The sequence below is a fragment of the Symphalangus syndactylus genome, chromosome 8 (genome assembly GCF_028878055.3).
Source record: "Symphalangus syndactylus isolate Jambi chromosome 8, NHGRI_mSymSyn1-v2.1_pri, whole genome shotgun sequence".
NCBI classification, from domain to species: domain Eukaryota; kingdom Metazoa; phylum Chordata; class Mammalia; order Primates; family Hylobatidae; genus Symphalangus; species Symphalangus syndactylus.
The window spans coordinates 87,444,070-87,462,743 of record NC_072430.2 but is presented as its reverse complement, the minus strand read 5'-3'; positions in this window follow the sequence as shown (position 1 = coordinate 87,462,743).

Here is an 18,674-nt window from a genome sequence, read left to right as displayed (position 1 = left end):
GAGCAGAGTCCTCTCTAACTCCCCGGGGGAAAGGGAGACTCCCTTTCCTGGTCTGCTAAGTACTGGGTGCCTTTTCTAGGCACTGACGCTACCGCTAGACCAAGGTCCCCTAGGTAAGGGGCGTCTTCCCAGACAGACAGTGGCGTTACCGCTAGACCAAGGAGCCCTCTAGTGGCCCTGTCCAGGCATAACAGAAGGCTCATACTTGGCCGGGCGCGGTGGCTCACGCTTGTAATCCCAGCACTTTGGGAGGCCAAGGCGGGCAGATCACGAGGTCAGGAGATCGAGACCACGGTGAAACCCCGTCTCTACTAAAAAATACAAAAAAAAATTAGCCGGGCGCGGTGGCGGGCGCCTGTAGTCCCAGCTACTAGGAGGCTGAGGCAGGAGAATGGCGTGAACCCGGGAGGCGGAGCTTGCAGTGAGCCGAGATTGCGCCACTGCACTCCAGCCCGGGCGACAGAGCGAGACTCTGTCTCAAAAAAAAAAAAAAAAAAAAAAAGAAGGCTCATACTTGCCTTCTGGTCACTTCTCACTGTATCCCTTTAGCTCCTATCTCTGGCCTAGTTTTTGCTAGGTTATAATTGTGGAGCAACAATTATTATAATACTAGAATAAAGAGTAGTGCTACAAACTAATGATTCATTATATTCACACGTAATCATATCTATAATTTATTTCTAGTACAACTATTCTTATTCTATATATTTTCTTCATTATACTGGAACGGCTCGTGCCCTCGGTCTCTTGCCTCGGCACCTGGGTGGCTTTCCACCCACAATACCCAAAGGATTATACATCATTCTATTATAAAAACACATGCACACGTATGTTTGTTGCGGCACTGTTCACAATAGCAAAGTCTTGGAACCAACCCAAATGCCCATCAATGATAGACTGGATAAAGAAGATGTGGCACATATACACCATGGGACACTATATAGCCATAAAAAAAGGAAGAGTTCATGTCCTTTGCAGGGACATGGATGAAGCTGGAAACCACCATTCTCAGCAAACGAACACAAAAACAGAAAACCAGACACCACATGTTCTCACTCACAAGTGGGAGTTGAACAATGAGAACACATGGACACAGAGGTGGGGGGCATCACACACTGGGGCCTGTCAGGGGGTGGTGGGCTGGGGGAGGGATAGCATTAGGAGAAATACCTAATGTAGATGACAGATTGATGGGTGCAGCAAACTACCATGGCACATGTAACCAACCTGCATGTCCTGCACATGTACCCTAGAACTTAAAGTATAATAAAATAATAAATTTAAAAAACAGAAATATTGCTATGTACAACACTGAACCCTTACAGACATAATGATGAATAAAATAAGCCAGACACAAAAGTACATATACAATTTATTTATATGAAGCTTAAAAACAGACAAAATTAATCTGTGGAAGAAAGTCAGAATAGTAATTACCTCTGCGGAAAGACAGAAGGATATTGACGAAAAAAACAGGAGGGAGCTTTCTAAGGTTCTGGAAATATTCTATATCTTGACTTGGGTGGTGGTTACATGGCACTATAGATGTAGAAAAATTCATCAAGATGTATACACATGATGTGCGCATTTTACTATACACTACTATATAAGTCTCTATCACTACCCTAATTAGTTACCACAAATTCGGCAGCCTAAAACAACACAAACTTATTATCTCACAGTTCTGTAGACAAGAAGTCCAAGTTCACTCAGCTGGTTTCTCTGATTTGGCTTTTACAGGGCAATAATCAAAATGCTGGTAAGCTAGGTTCCAACTGAGAATCTCTGGAAAGAATCCGCTTCCAAGCTCATTCAGGTTTTTTGTTTGTTTGCTTGTTTTGCAGAATCCAGTTCCTTGATTTTGTAGGACTGAGGTCCCCATTTCCTTGCAGGCTGTTTCCAGGAGCCACCCCCTTATCTCATGAGGTCTCTTTCTAGTCCTTGTACATGGCTCCTGCATTTCAAAGCCAGTTACGGTACATTAAATCCTTCTTAGATCTTTGTTCCCCTTCTTTACCATCTCTTCTTTCTTCCTCTTCTACCACGTCTCTGACTCCCGTGCCTTCTTCTTTTGCTTTTAAGGGCTCCTGTGATTACACTGGGTTTACCCAGATAATCCAGTATAATCTCCTTAAGATTCATACCCTTATTCACATCTGCAAAGTCCTTTATGACATGTAACGTAACATGTTCATAGGATGTAGGGGTTAGAGTATAGACGTATTTGGGGGACCATTATCTGAAAAACCACAGTTGTCTTCAATAACTTTTTAATATAGTCACATGAAAAGACAGATCTCTTTACCAAAGAAACTAGGAATGAGCCTGTGCAGTTCATTTTTAGCCTGAATTTCTCTCCCATTTGATCTTATTCCAATTATGTCCTTGACTCACTTCATATTTAGGGTCTCAAGAAAGTAGAATATTCATAGTGTACTCCTCCGTATCTATCTGTATTATAGATATATAGATATATTACTGATAAAGATATGTGCTATGAAACCCACTGAGTTATTACATTTCAATAATAACATGGCATAAAAAATATTTCTAAGATATAATACAACATTTTTATACATACAAGTCACGCCAACCAACACATTTTATATGCTGAGCTATTGAAGTAATTCATTACATTTTCCTCTGGTCAGTTCTGTCAGTTAGCATAACTTCTTTAAAGATTAAAAACAATAGTTCACTATTACTTAGGGCACTATGTCAAACAGATTACATAACTATGTTCTCAAAGAGCAAACATGTTTAAGAAGTTATTTGGAATATTGATTTATTCCTTCCAATTTTCTTCAAAACTCATCTTTGCAACTATTATTTTTACTTGATGAAGATTCATGGAGAAAGATTACTCAAACTACTTGATAATTTATGCAGTTTTACTGTCAAAATCTGATGTACTTTCAACTTCCAAAGCACGTATGTTCTTGTGCTGTTTTCCACATAATACAGCATCAAATAAAGGCATCAATAATTTTGACTTGATTGCACTATAATTATTCAAATATCTTTAATTTTATGCTCTGGTCTAATTTCCATATTTGTTATCATTTGAAATTATTATTATAGATAATATACCTAAAGTACTTCCATTAATTGGAAAATGCAATTCTTGAACAATAGTAGTCACCACGAAAACGACTCAACATAAAGGCCAAAATGGCAATGTAGCTGTATTTACTATCAGCATCAATCACGACCAGCACCATAATCTCAGCACTTAGTGGTCCCCTTTAAACTTGGCATAATCATTCCTCAGTGGATCTGACCACATCTGACCAATGGTCATTTCAGTTCACCAAGTCATCCTTCCTTACACCTTGCAAATAAGGCAAAATCTCAGGTTGAGATCAATGCCTTAAGAATACTCACTTCTTCTGAAGCAGGGATTTGCTTTTTGCAGCTGCTCAGCAGGGCTCTGCACCTCTTATCAATGAAGAAGGAGCTGCAACATTTCCTCCCTGCTGCAGGAAACAGTGTCTCTAGCTGAGACTTATCAGCAGGGATTCTAGCAGTTCCACCAGATAAGAAAAGAATTCAGGGTCAAAGAGAAAAGAAAAAGGTATAAAGGAAGCCAAGAGAGGAGACAAAAGTACAAACAAAGAATTAGAGACCCTGTTGATCATAGACCCCTTTGCAGCACAACACAGGAGGTTTCAGCAGGAAACTCTTGGGGGTTGAAGAATCTTTGAATATTACACATTTAAAAAAAACTTCAAGAACTACTGCCCCTCATAAGAAAAGAAGCTTTAAGCAGGAGGTAGTATAAAAATTCTTTAAGTGCTAAACATTTTATTAACTTTGATTTTCACCAAAATGTCCTATATTTCTCTGAACACCAAAACAGCCAAAACCTGAACCAACAATGCGTTGTTTTAAGATATTATAAAGTCCATCAAATTAAAGATTATCAAATTGCTTTTGTTTAATTCTAACTTACATTTTAGGGTAATTGAACAATTGTATTAAGTCATCAGCAAGCTATTGAGAGCCTGGAGAAAACATACATACCTGGGAGACACTGACTTCGGTTCCAGATGACCACAATAAAATGAGTCACATTTTTGTTTCCCAGCTCATATAAAATTTATGTTTATACTATACTGTAGTCTATTAAGTGTGTAGTAGCATTATGTCTAAAAAGACGATGTATATACTTTATTTAAAAATAGTTTATTTCTAAAACATGCTAACAATTATCTGAGCCTTAAGAGAGTTAATCTTTCTGCTGGTGGAGGATCTTGCTTCAATGTTGATGCTTCCTGACTGATCAGGGTAGGATAGTGGTTGCTGAAGGTTGGGGTGGCTATGACAATCTATTAAAATGATAAAAAATGAAGTGTACTGCAATGATTGACTCTTTCACAAAGGATTTCTCTGTAGCATGTGATGCTGTTTGATAGCATTTGACTCACAGAAGAACTTTCAAAATTGGAGTTGATCCTCTCAGACCCTGCTGCTGTTTTATCAACTAAGTTACGTGCTATTCTAATTCTTTTTTCACTTCAGCAATGTTCACAGCATCATTACCAGGAGTAGTTTCCATCTCAGGAAACTACTTTATTTGCTCTTTCATAAGAAGCAACATCTTATCTATTCAAGGTTGCTCATAAGATTGCAGCAATTCAGTCACATGTTTAGGTTCTATTTACAACTCTAATTCTCTTGCTATTTTCACCACATCTGCAGTTACTTCCTCCACTGAGGTCTTCAACCCATCAAAGTAATCCGTGAAGTTGGAGTTAACTTCTTACAAAGTTCTGTTAATGTTGACATACTGACCTACTCCCATGTTCTTAATCACATATGTTCTTAATAGCATCAAAAATGGTGAATCCTTTCCAGAAGGTATTTATTTACCTTGCCCAGATTCAGAGAAATCACTATGTATGGCAGCTATAGCCTTAAACGATGTATGGCAGCTATAGCCTTACAAAATATATTTCTTAAATAAGACTAGAAAGTCAAAATTACTCCTTGATCCATGGGATGCTAAATAGATGTTGTGTTAGCATGAAATTGGTTTGGCTCCGTGACTCCACTCAAATCTCATCTTGAATTATAATCCCCAGGTATTGAAGGAGGTGCCTGACGGGAGGTGATTGGATCATGGGGGCGGTTTTCTCCATGCTGTTCTTGTGATAGTAAGGGAGTTCTCACCAGATCTGTCACCTGCTGCCATGTAAGATGTCCCTCTTCCCCTTCTGCCATGATTCTAAGATTCCTGAGCCCTCCCCAGCCATGCAAAACTGTTAGTCAATTAAACCTCCTTTCTTTATAAATTTCCCCATTTCAGGTAGTGTCTTTATAGCAGTGTGAGAACGAGCTAATACAGCAGGCGTGAAAACAACATTAATCTCCTTCAGAACTCTTGCACGACCAGATGCATTGTCAAGGAGCAGTAATCTTTTGAAAGAAATCTCTTTTTCTGAGCAGTAGATCTCAACAATGGGTTTTTAATATTCAGCAAACCATACTGTAAGCAGATGTACTGTCACCCAAGCTTTGTTGATTCATTTATACAGCACAGACAGAGTACATTTAGCATCATTATTAAGGGCTCTAGGATTTTCAGAATGGTAAAGGAGGATAGGCTTCAACTTGAAGTCGTCAGTTATATTAGTGTCTAACAAGGGAGTCAGCCCATCCTTTGAAGCTTTGCAGCCACGTATTGACTTTTTCTCTCAGCTATGAGTCCAGGGTGGCATCTTCTTCCAACAGAAGGCTGTTTTGTCTATATTGAAAATCTGTTATTTAGTGTAGCCACTTTCATCAATTATTTTAGCTAGATTGTCTGGATAACTTATTGCAGCTTCTCCATCAGCACTTGATGATTCACCTTACACTTTCATGTATGGAGACAGCTTCTTTCCTTAAACCTCATGAACCGACCTCTGCTAGCTTCCAACTTCTCTTCTGCAGCATCCTCACCTCTCTCAGCCTTCATGGAATTGAAGAAAGTTGGGAGTTTCCTCTGGATTAGGCTTTGGTTTAGGGGAATGTTGTGGCTGGTTTGATCTTCTGTTCATACCACTAAAACTTTCTCCCTGTCATCAATAAGACTGTTTATGGCTTTTTATCACTTTATTTGAGTAACACTTTTAACTTCCTTCAAGAACTCTTTGTATTCACAACTTGGTTAACTGTCTGTCTCAAGACACCTAGCTTCTGGCCTATCTCAGCTTTCCACTTGCCTTCCTCATTAAATTTAATCATTTGTAGCTTTTGATTTAAGGTGAGAGATTTGCAACTCTTCTTTCACTTAAACACTTGGAGTCATGGTAGGGTTATGAATTAGCCTAATTTTATACTATGTATCTCAAGGAATAGGGAGGCCTGAGGGGAAAGAATGGGAAACGGCCGATGGGTGGAGCAGTCAGAACACACACAACATTTATCAATTAAGTTCACCATCTTTTATAGGCACAACTCATGGTGCCCCTAAACGATGACAATAGTATCATCAAAGATCACTCATCACAGATCACCATAATTGGTATGATAATAATGAAAATATTTGAAATATTATGAGGCATACCAAAACGTGACACAGAGACACAAAGCGAGCACGTGCTGTTAGAAAAATATCACCAATAGACTTGCTTGATGTAGGGTTGCCACAAACCTTCAGTTTGTAAAAAAATGCAATATTTTCAAAGTGCAATAAAACAAGATAAGCCTGTATTGTGACAGTGCCCAAAGCCTAAGAAAATAGAGATACAATAGTGCCTGTCTTTGAAAGTGAAGAAAAATGTCAATATTGGGGCAAAAATGCATGCTACCTTTCCTCACCCATTACGGCCAACGTTTATATAGCAATAGACAAAACAAATTTATTTAATCAAAGTTTTACATGATGTGGGAGACTTCAGAAATAAAGTTTTTATTTTTATGTGTAGATTTGATGAAGAATGGACAGCCATGTAGGAATGTGATTCGACAGAGGGTATGGTCTATAAGGTCTGGTCAGCTGAGATTCTTCTTGATCTCTCCGTGTAGCATTCCTTCCTCCAGGATGTGGGGTAGGACACTTAAGCCAGAAAACCTAGAGAGGTCACTCCCTTCTCTTTTCTCCCTAGATCCTTGAAGAGAGTCTAGTTTCTCCTTTCTCCCTAGGAAAGAGAGAGTCTCCTTTCTCACTAGGAAAGAGAATCTAGTTTCTATGACTCCTTCTGGGGAAAAAGGATACTGGTTTCTATAACTCACTTTAATGGGAGAAAGAGCAATGGAAGACAGGAGGGCAGAAGGTCAGAAAGACCTTGCTTCTGAAGCCGTTCCCATCTCCTTCAGTTCAAAGTACTCAGCTTGCCCATGCACTGTGGGGATCATGTTCTGAGCCCCAATACCAACAACAAAGGATTATATAGTCCAATGAGAGATTTAAAATTGTCAGTCTGCCAGTTTACTAAACTTAAATTTTTACTATCTCATTCTTCTAAGAAAAAGGCAGATATTTTTTCTACAAAAAAAAAACATCATATATTACGTAAAAGGGAGAAAAAGTAAACTAGACAAAAACCTATCTAGAAGCCCCAGTGGTACATGAAATAAAAATTCTAGAAGTGTTGCCAAAGCTCTGATCCTCAGCTCTGCCAGTGATTAAAATAAAGGTAACACAGGCCAGCGTGGTGGCTCATGCCTGTAATCCCAGCACTTTGGGAGGCCAAGTCAGGTAGATCATGAGGTCAGGAGATCAGGACCATCCTGGCTAACACGGTGAAACCCTGTCTCTACTAAAAATACAAAAAATTAGCTAAGCGTGGTGGCGGGCACCTGTAGTCCCAGCTACTTGAGAGACTGAGGCAGGAGAATGGCATGAACCCAGGAGGCAGAGCTTGTAGTGAGCCAAAATGGCACCACTGCACTCCAGGCTGGGTGACAGAGCAAGACTCCGTCTCAAAGAAAAAAAAAAAAAAACAGTAAAATAAAATAAAAAATAAAGATAACACTACTTTTACCTCAGGATAAATGATGATAATTTGGTATAATCTTTGAGCTCTGTAGGAGAAAGCAAATTTATATGCTTCTAGGAAGAATAAAATACCATTTTTTAAATGAAGGGTATATGTCCAGTGTTCCTCTCACAAGTGACTTACAGTGGAAGAATTAAAAAATAATTTAACTACTAACCATGATCTTAACTCTACTTATTTTGGTCAAACATAATATGCAATTCTACCTGTGAGTAGAATCTAAGTCACTACTGCAATCTGTACACAGTGGTCATAACATAGTTTTCTACAAGCCACAATAACCAGCAGGTATTAAATAGAGTTGACACAGGGGCTTCACAATCCATGTATCAGAGTGGGAAAAAAAAGTCCTATAGCTATGAGACAACCTACAAAGATGTCAAAAAATCTCAGAGAAACTAACCACCCCATCAGCGATGTAGAATTTACTGTTAGGAACACCTGCTCCCTTGTACCAGTCACTAGGAAAAAAAAAAAAAGCTAGTAAAAGACAGAGTGGCACAAAGGCATAAGAAGAAAAAAAGAACAAAATGCCCCCAACTTTGTAATGAGAGTTTTCTTCACTTGCTTAATAAAAAAGAATACCTTGCCAAATTTCCAGGGTTCATTTTGTATTTAATTTCACACAAAGCAAACCTTAATTTTGCATATATTCCATAATTTCTATCTTAGAGCTAAAAGACAGAGGACCCACTGCCGAACATCAGCCCAGAAAAGTCAGATTTGTCTGAGTGTCAGCATGAACAATGCATCTGAAGGTTAATATTTAATCTGGCCTCATCTCTGATCCCTAAAATCATGTGGATAAGGTGAAGTTATTTTGAAATTGCTGAAACCAAGGTTTCATTCACCATGAAACAGAAGTTATGTTGGGAAAGGGGAAAGAAATGAGGAAGCCATGAAGAATCTATAGAGGCTGAATAAATTTGTTGTACTGGCAACATATTAAAGAGGCCAACTAATTTGAAAGCATAAAGAATCTACTTTAATCTTGGCTTTTCATAGGAATAAACCCTTCAGAGATTTCACTTCCTAGGTATTTATGCTCAGCTAACTCAGAAACAACCAAAAGAACAGGAAGGCCACGTAAAAGATAAAAAGAAAAAAAGTCAGGTATAAAGGGGAGATGCAGGCTAATTTCAGTCTAGAATGTTTGATACACTATAAGAAAATGTCTGAATATGTTTTGCTTTCCTTTTAAATATTTATATATAATATATATTATATATTATATTATATATTATATATTATATGTTATATTATATATGTTATATATATTATATATTTTATATATATTATATATTATATTATATTATATATATTATATATAATATATTATATAATATATTATATATAATATATAATATATAATATAATATATTATATATAATTATATAATATATAATATATTATATATTATATAATATGTATAATTATTATATACATATTATATATTATATAATATATAATATATAATATGTAATGTTATATATTATATATAATTATATACTATAATATATAATATCATATGTATTATATATTTTATATAATTATATATTATAGTATATAATTATATATAATATATATTATACGTATATAATTATAATATATAATATATATAAAATACAATATATAATACATATATTATATATTATAGTATATAATATATATAATATATAACATTATATATTATATATATTATGTAATATAATATGTATATATTTACGTATATGTATATATGTATAATATATAATTACATATATATTATATATTATATACAATATATATTATACATATATTATATTTCTATATAAATATATAATAATATATATAATATAAATATATATAAATGAATTCATATATATATGAATTCATTTCTTCACAGCATCTATTCCCAAGTCTAGGTTGTTAACTTTCCCAGGGTTCCCTAACAAGAGAACTTTCCTTCCTTCTTTTCTTGTAGGTTTCAAATGCCTGATTGTCCATTCTTTCATTTGGTCATGAAAGTAAATATTTAAATCCATCCACAAAAATTCCATGTATTGGAATCAATGTTACCATTAATTGCGAGTTATTCCCCTGTTTTGGCAAAAAAAAAAAAAAATGTGCAATATAAACGGGAGGATTAAAGTACCACATCCACCCAATTTTATAATTCAAAATGATGAGTCATGCATGAAAAAGTATTCGTTTTGGCTTCAGAGAATAACGTAGTTTTGTAAAACCATAATGAAATGAATTCCCAAGACAGGAAAAAGGGACAGGTCAAAATAGGCAATTGATAATTCTTTGAGGGTAGATTCCATTTTCAATGTACTACTTAACATCTACTGTAAAAGATATTGGGCTAAATACATTTTTAAACCTTCTTAAAAAAATTTCTTCAGAGTTTTTAGATGCGAGGATTGAGCTGAAAAAAATATATAGCCAATTGCCATTCTAATATTGGTGCTTTGTTGTTTCTTGTCCTTTTGAAATCCCATAATATTGTACTATCTCAGTGAATTTACAAGTGTCACCTTAGATTTACATTTTTCAGAATATTTTCTGCCTCTCCTTCTGAGTTGTTATGAAATCCTTGCTGTTGGCCCTTTAATTTTAAGGTTAATTAGAGATCACATCTTTCTGATGGTCTGGCAAAATGCGCAAGTGTAACCAGGGAAACTAGCCCACAAAGTACTACATGTACTACACGGCTTCTTGAGGCTATGGGAAAAGAGAATTCAACCAAACACTCAGCTTTCACAGCTATAAGCTCAGTTGAGTTCAATTTGATCTATAAAGAAACTAGATGAAAAAAAAACACAGAAAGGAAAATCATTATAAATTAAAGCTATGATTAGAATAGTTTAATTGCACAGTTAAATTTCAAAATATTAGTCAGAGCCTTGCAGTAATGGCTGTGTAATTCCTGCACTTCCTGGGTTATGAGAAGATGTGTGGGTATCTCTGTAGATGGAGACCATGTCAAACCAATTTTTGTATCTCCAAAGCCCTCCCAAAGCCAAGTACACAGTAAGTGTCCAAAAATATTTGCTTGAACAAGTACAAGAGTCATAAGACTCAACTCTAATAGAATGTACAGGAAATAAGAAGTCACAGGTACAAAGTGGTAACCATTGACTGTGGAGGCAGATTACTCAGCCCACATAATCCCTCAAGGGCCATTTCTGAGGAATGTCTACCAGTGCCCCATTCCCTTCTTTTGAGTAATATCATCTTCCACAACATGCAATCTAAATGGGAACTACTTAGACTGGGTAGTTTATAAACAAGTTTGGTGCTCACAGTTCTGGAGGCTGAGAAGCCCAAGATCAAGGCACCAGCAGATTGTCTGGTGATGGCTGTTTCATAGATGGTGACTTGCTTCTTTGTCCTCACGTGGCAGATGGACAAGAAGGCTCTCTGGGGCCTCTTTCATAAGGCCATTAGTCCCATTCAGGAGGTGCAGAGCCTTTATGACCTAATGACCTCCAGAAAGCCCCATTTCTAATACCATCATGCTAGTGATTAGGCTTCAAGATAGGAATTTTGCAGGAGGCACAAACTTTCATACCATAGCAGGAACTAACCTCATCTTCATGATTAATGGCTAAGTTTGTGAAAGAAACCAGAATCCAGCCCAAGGACTTTTCAAATTGGAAACAAAGGGATGTGCTTTACCTGGCTTTCACCTCTTTGCAGTGGAAAATAATGAAATCAACAAGTATAGAGAAACAAAGACAAATGTTGAAAGAGAAAGTTGGGGCTGGGTGCAGTGGCTCATGCCTGTAATCCCAGCACTTTAGGAGGCCAAGGTGGGTGGATCATCTGAGGTCAGGAGTTCAAGACCAGCCTGCCCAACATGGTGAAACCCTGTCTCTATTAAAATTACAAAAATTAGCCAGGCATGGTGGCGAGTGCCTGTGATCCCAGCTACACAGGAGGCTGAGACAGGAGAATTGCTTGAACCCAGGAGGTGGAGGTTGCAGTGAGCTAAGATGGCGCCATTACACTCCAGACTGGGCGACAAGAGCAAAACTCCATCTCAAAAGAAAAAAAAAAGAAAGAAAGAAAGTTGGTGTGGCATAGCTTCTGGTCTGGGCATCTAGTTACACTCCTGCCCTTCCCAGTTTTATGAGCGCATAAATTCACCTCTTGGCCTAGTTAATTCAAATTGAATTGAACTAAAAGAACGTGACTTATAAAATGAGTGACCCCTTCTGCAGCGAAAATACATCACCTGAGTCTCTCCCCAAGGAGAAGCACTCGGGCTGGAAGTGGGGATATAATGACAGAGGGCACTGTATTTGGAAAGATCACCTGTTGTTGCTTGATTGGAATTTGTTCTCTTTTTGATAATAAATGCTTCTGTGGAGGCCAGAGATTGTGAAAATGCTTATACACCCCACACTTTCAGAAAAGCCTATGAATAATTTCCTCATTCGAAATAACAGCTTCTAACACACAAGGCATCTGAGTCAGCTGGGAAAGTTATCCTGTCACCCTTTGTCACTCTCTTGCGTAGAATAAAAGGCCATAGGGCAGGCTAGAATTTCTGTAGGAATTTGACCCAATTATGTCTTGAACCTTTAGTTATTCTCTCAGACTAAGGTGGTTATTCATCTCATCATCAGAGCCTACTCTATGAATTATTGGTTTTATCTTACCACTCAGTAAGCAATGCACCAAATACCATGGTCCACTGTGCCTCCATGCCAGGTTCTGTCCCTCAGACCCCAGCTGCACAACGGATGAATAACATAGTCAAACACCGATATTCAGTGAAAGAGCAGGCCAGGGGACCAGGCTGCTGACCAAAAGAGTTGTAGTAGCAACAGCCCTGACTAGCTGGCCCTACCGGCATTTATTCAGCATACATTAAATCACAAAGGTTTTCAGTCAACAACACTAGAGGGTAATTAACCTGGTCACCTTCCCCTTGAGAGAGCCATCTTGCCCACAATTGATCAAAGGTTAGTTTTAGGACCACATGAGTAAACAAGCTATTTAGATAAACTCCCTTACATTCCTTTGTTCCTACTCTAAGTTATTTACTCAAGGTAAAAATTAGGCTGCCTTCAGCCAAATCTATTACTGGAGCTTATGAAACCCCCTGGCCTTCCAGGAAGGTTTGTTCCTATTTCTTATAACTATCTTTGACTTGGAACCAACCCAAATGTCCAACAATGATAGACTGGATTAAGAAAGTGTGGCACATATACACCATGGAATAGTATGCAGCCATAAAAAATGATGAGTTCATGTCCTTTGTAGGGACATGGATGAAGCTGGAAACCATCATTCTCAGCAAACTATCGCAAGGACAAAAAACAAAACACCACATGTTCTCACTCATAGGTGGGAATTGAACAATGAGAACACATGGACACAGGAAGGGGACCATCACACACCGGGGCCTGCTGTGGAATGGGGGGAGTGGGGAGGGACAGCATTAGGAGATATACCTAATGTAAATGACGAGTTAATGGGTACAGCACACCAACATGGCACATGTATACATACGTAAAAACCTGCACGTTGTACACATGTACCCTAGAACTTAAAGTATAAATATATATATATAATAAATAAAATAAAATAAAAAATTAAAAAAAAAAACTTTTCTCACAAGCCTGACTGAACTCTCACACCTCCACAGCATGATTCTTCCCTGTCTCCAGCTTGGTATGTTAACCCTCTGTAAAGGTCAGCACCTCCATTTTGCCTTGCCCCTTCTCAGTTGACTATCCTATATTCTGGCTAACTTTGATGACGTCAATTTTATAACATCAATGCAATAAATGATTAACACTTCAAGTTTAGACCAAAAAGAAGTGGCATTTTTTTCCTTATCCGGAGGCTATCTGGAAAGCAACAACATAATAATAACTGGTATTTACTAAAGGCTAAACACTCGATACACATCCTGCAGTAGTTCTCTCTTGTCCTCACAACACCTCTGGAAGACAGAGATTTTAAGACCAACAGATGAGGAAATGAGAAGCCAGGAGGTAAATTAATTCAACTGCTATTTTATCCAAGTATATGTCAGGTTCCTGGCACTGTTCTTGGCACCTGACATACATAATTACCTCCTATGCCTGTGACTCACCAATAAACAAGGTATAATGATTTCATCTTATAAATAAAGAAACCAGACTGGGCTCAGTGGCACACACTGTAATCCCAACACCTTGGGAAGTAGAGGGTGAGAGGATGGCTTGAGGCCAGGAGTTCAAGACAAGCCTGGGCAACATAGCAAGACCCCATCTCTACAAAAAAAATAAAAATAATAAAAATTAGCTGGGCATGGCACCTGTAGTCCCAGCTCCACAGTAGACTGAGGAGAGAGGATCCCTTGAGCCCAGGAGTTCAAGTTTACAGTGAGCTATGATCACGCCACTGCACTCTAATGTGGGCAACAGAGCAAGGGCCTATCTCTAAAAAAGAAAAAGAAAAGAATTAAAAAGGTAGGGGTGTCTTAGAGCAGTCAAATGCTTTATCCGAGGCCATGTAGCTATTAAATAGTGGGGCGAGGATAGAGGTGTGTGTCTCTCTCTCATTGCCCCTGATCTTTTTCCACTACACTATGCTGCGCTTCATGAACTTTTTTTGGTTCAACTGCTGAAAGTTCCCTTCACAAACACGGAATGATTTAGGTTTACACTTCACAAGCTCTCTTTTTATCTTTCTTATGGGTCTATTTTCAGGGCAGGAGTAAGTTTTTATTGTGAAAATTAAGTCTCATGTTTGCTTTAGGCCCTTTTATTCTAAAAGGAAGCTTCGGTAAAGGTATAGATGGGAGAGGCATACTAACATTCATTAATTTCAGAGCTATGACTCCTTAGTTATCTGCTTTGTATTACCATAGTGCCTCCTTACCCACGAGGGTTATGTCCCAAGACCCCCAGCAAATGCCTGCAGGTAGCACCAAATCCTATATATAATTTTTTAATATATATACACATACTTGAAGTTTAATTTATAAATCGGGCACTGTAAGAGATTAACAACACTGATATTGAAATAAAACAATTATAACAATATAGTATAATAAAGATTATGTGAATGTGATCTCTCTTTCTCTTTCTCCCAAAATATCTTATTGTAGTATACCGTAACTGAAACTGTGGGAAGCAAAACCATGGATAAGAGGGGACCACTGCATAATAAGATGCATGCTTTCTACATTTAAAAACGCCTAAAACTGGCATGCGTTTCAGAATCTAATTTCAAGAAAATGTACCTGTTATCACCCAGATGAATAAATTAAAATACTCCCAAGTGTTCTAAGCCATCCATATAATCTGCTGTCTGATTATCATCCTCAGTTGAGGTTTTTTTAAGTTCATAACACCAGAACAGGTTTAATTTTAACTTAAATTTGAATTCTTCACGGTTACAACACTATCTTCAAAGAATGCACATGATGCTGCAATAAAAATAAAAGTTATTTTTTAAGTGAAGAAGATAGTCACACACTAGGACTGCAATTAAAGGGAGTAGACATTTCTAAATCTTCTGAAATACTTATGTCATAAAATATTCAAATGCAGGAGAAGTCTGCATACATCACCAGGATACAAAATCTCAAAACTGGTTCAGATTAGTTACATTCTGCATACGAAAAAGGCTTAGTCCCATATTTTAATAATATTGGAAAAAAAGAGGTATTGGTGCTATTGACCGTTAATTTAAAAATCAGATGTGATAGGAAGAGGGAGACCAAAATAACCATTGCCACATAATCTTTCTGCAGAAATGAGGACTACAGTACACATCCAAAATTTCTATTTATTTTAATGTTTATAGCTATAATTTTTTTTAATTATCTTCTATTCACTTTTTTCTGCTCTTTTTTGTGAAGCATATCGTTGGTTTTTACTTTACAATTTAGTCCATATGTTACAGAAAATCAACACAGGGCCAGGTGCCCTGACTCATGCCTGTAATCCCAGCCCTCTGGGAGGCCGAGGCACACAGATCATTGAGGTCAGGATACAAGACTAGCCTGGCCAACATGGTAAAACCCTGTCCCAACTAAAAATACAAAAATTATCAGGGGTGATGGCATGCACCTGAAATCCCAGCTACTAGAGAGGCTGAGGCAGGAGAATTGCTCGAACCTGGAAGGTAGAGGTTGCAGTGAGCCAAGGTCGTGCCACTGTGCTCCAGCCGGGGTTATGGAGCAAGACTCCCCCTCGAAAAACAAAAATAAAAATAGAAAATCAACACAGGATCACGATGAAAGTAGAGGAGAAATGATCACCAGCTAAAGATGCTGGACATGGAACTGGACGTGAAAACCAATGAATTTTATACCGTCTTCCTTTTGGAGAAAAGGTGTTATCAGATTTGTTTGGGAGTTTGTTGCACTAACTCAGATTAGAACACTTAGTTTTTGCTATTGTCAATATTGGTAAAAAGTCTTAAAAAAAGAGAGAGAGAAAGGAGGACAATAGACATAGGACAGTCAAGGGAAAATTTTGGTGGACATTTTTCATGCTTTGGGGTCACTAGTACTTTTTAAAGTACTAGTACTTTCTAGCTGAAGAATTTGACACATTTTGAGTCTATGCCAGGAACTTATTTTCCCAGTTTCTCCTGCAGTCAGGGTACAAGGATGATTTGGCTATGATATCAGAATCACCCTTGCAAATATTCTATTCAAATGCAATGTGAAAAAGCAGACAACTCACAGGACATGTTCTATCCGCTAAGGTGAGAGCAGACACATCTAGCTGTCAGAAGCAGCACTGACAGAAGTTCACTGGTACACTTTGTAGTACCTGTGCCTGATGGGAGCTGTGGAGTTGCTAAAAGAGCAGCCCAGTACTAAACTTTTTTTTTCTGCTTAAATCAGCTATACAGGATCTCAAGAACGCACAGAAAGTTTATCAGTTTATGAATTGCTTTTCATATAAATGCAGATTTTTACCCCTACCAACCTCTCTTTTTCACACTTCTGCACCCCACCCACATACCCTTCCCAGGCTCTGGTGTCTATCATTCTATTCTCTACCTCTATGAGATCAGGAATTTTTTAGCTCCTACATATGAGTGAAAACATGTGGCTTCTGTCTTTCTGTACCTGACTTACTTCACTTAACATAATGTCCCTTAGACTCATCCGCATTGCTGCAAAGGACCAGATCTGATTTTTTTTTATGGCTGAATAGCATTCCATTGTGTATATATATACCACATTTTCTTTATCCATTTATCTGTTGATGGACATTTAAGTTGATTCTATATCTTGCTTATTGTAGATAGTGCTTCAATAAACATGGGGTACAGGTATCCCTTTGAAATACTGATTTCCTTTCCTTTGTATATATACTCTCAGCAGTGGGGTTGCTGGATCTTATGGTAGTTCTTTTTTTTCTCTATATCCTCATAAGCATTTGCTATTTTTTATAATAGCCATTCTAACAAGAGTGGGATGATATCTCACTGTGGTTTTGATTTGATTGCAACTTTCTAACTCATTTAAAAAGAGAAACACTAAATGAAAATGTTAGCAGTGTTTTTGTTTGTGTAGTGGATTTGTAGTAATTCTTTCCCCTAGTTTCTTCTCAATATTCTTTAAACTATTTTGCATTTCCTTGGTTTTAAACATGTATTTATTTTATAAGCTTAAAGACATATATTTTTAAATGTTAAAATTAAAAAACACAAAAACTTGAGAAGGGAAAAGCAGAATGTAATCAACCTGGAATGACAAACCATTCTGGAGATTAACAGTAAAAAGTTGTCATGTAATTTCCCAGCATTTGGATCAGTGAATGAACAGAAAATGGATAAGTGAATGAATGGATGGATGGAGGGATAGATGGGTGGATGGATGAGTGGATAACATTGATGTGAATGCATGCATATGATGGATAGATATTCCAATAATGGACATTTTTGGATATGTAATTATCAGAGTGAGACACATATTCTAGTAGAGAAATTCCCTTTCCATTGCTCCCCCCTCTCTCATTCCTCTCCAAGTAAGGTCACTGGACTTCCCATTGCTTACAGCCTGTAGAACAACCATTTCCATCTCTCTCAGGACTTTTTTCTACACCCGTATATTGAAACCACACACACACGGCCACGACCCAAGTATTATCTCCCCAACGTGTAGGTTCCAGACACTAGTCTCCAAGACTGAAATTCCCTTTAACAGTGATCAAGATTTCAGTTAACTTGCAAACGCCTGAACCTGATACTGTCCCATTGCCTTCCTATTATCCTCCACTGTTACTGACACAGCAATGACATAAGAATTTTTCCCACTCTTTTTTTGTGCCCACACCAACCATATACATTGTTAGAAGAGAATATACTAAGAATATTATTATACTGACATTTTAAAATATTCTGCAAATTTTATCTTTAAAAGGTTTTATTTCATAAAAGTATCAAACCATACAAGTAATGAATACTATAGTTCATGATCCCTAACAGACAGGGCAAAAATACAATTGAAAAAACATACAATAAACTGCTGCAGTTCTAGAGCACTGTTCTTATTTTTTTGCTAAGACAGACAGGTTCATAAGAGGATTCATAAGCCAAGAAATTGGGGGTGGGGTGGGTTCAATAAAAATTCATTTAAAATCAAATTTACAAGTGAAAAACTTTTGACTTTCTGTGGATTAACATTGGTATAATATCAAGCAAGAGAGTTTACTGGGCTATAATTTTAAGACTCTTCAA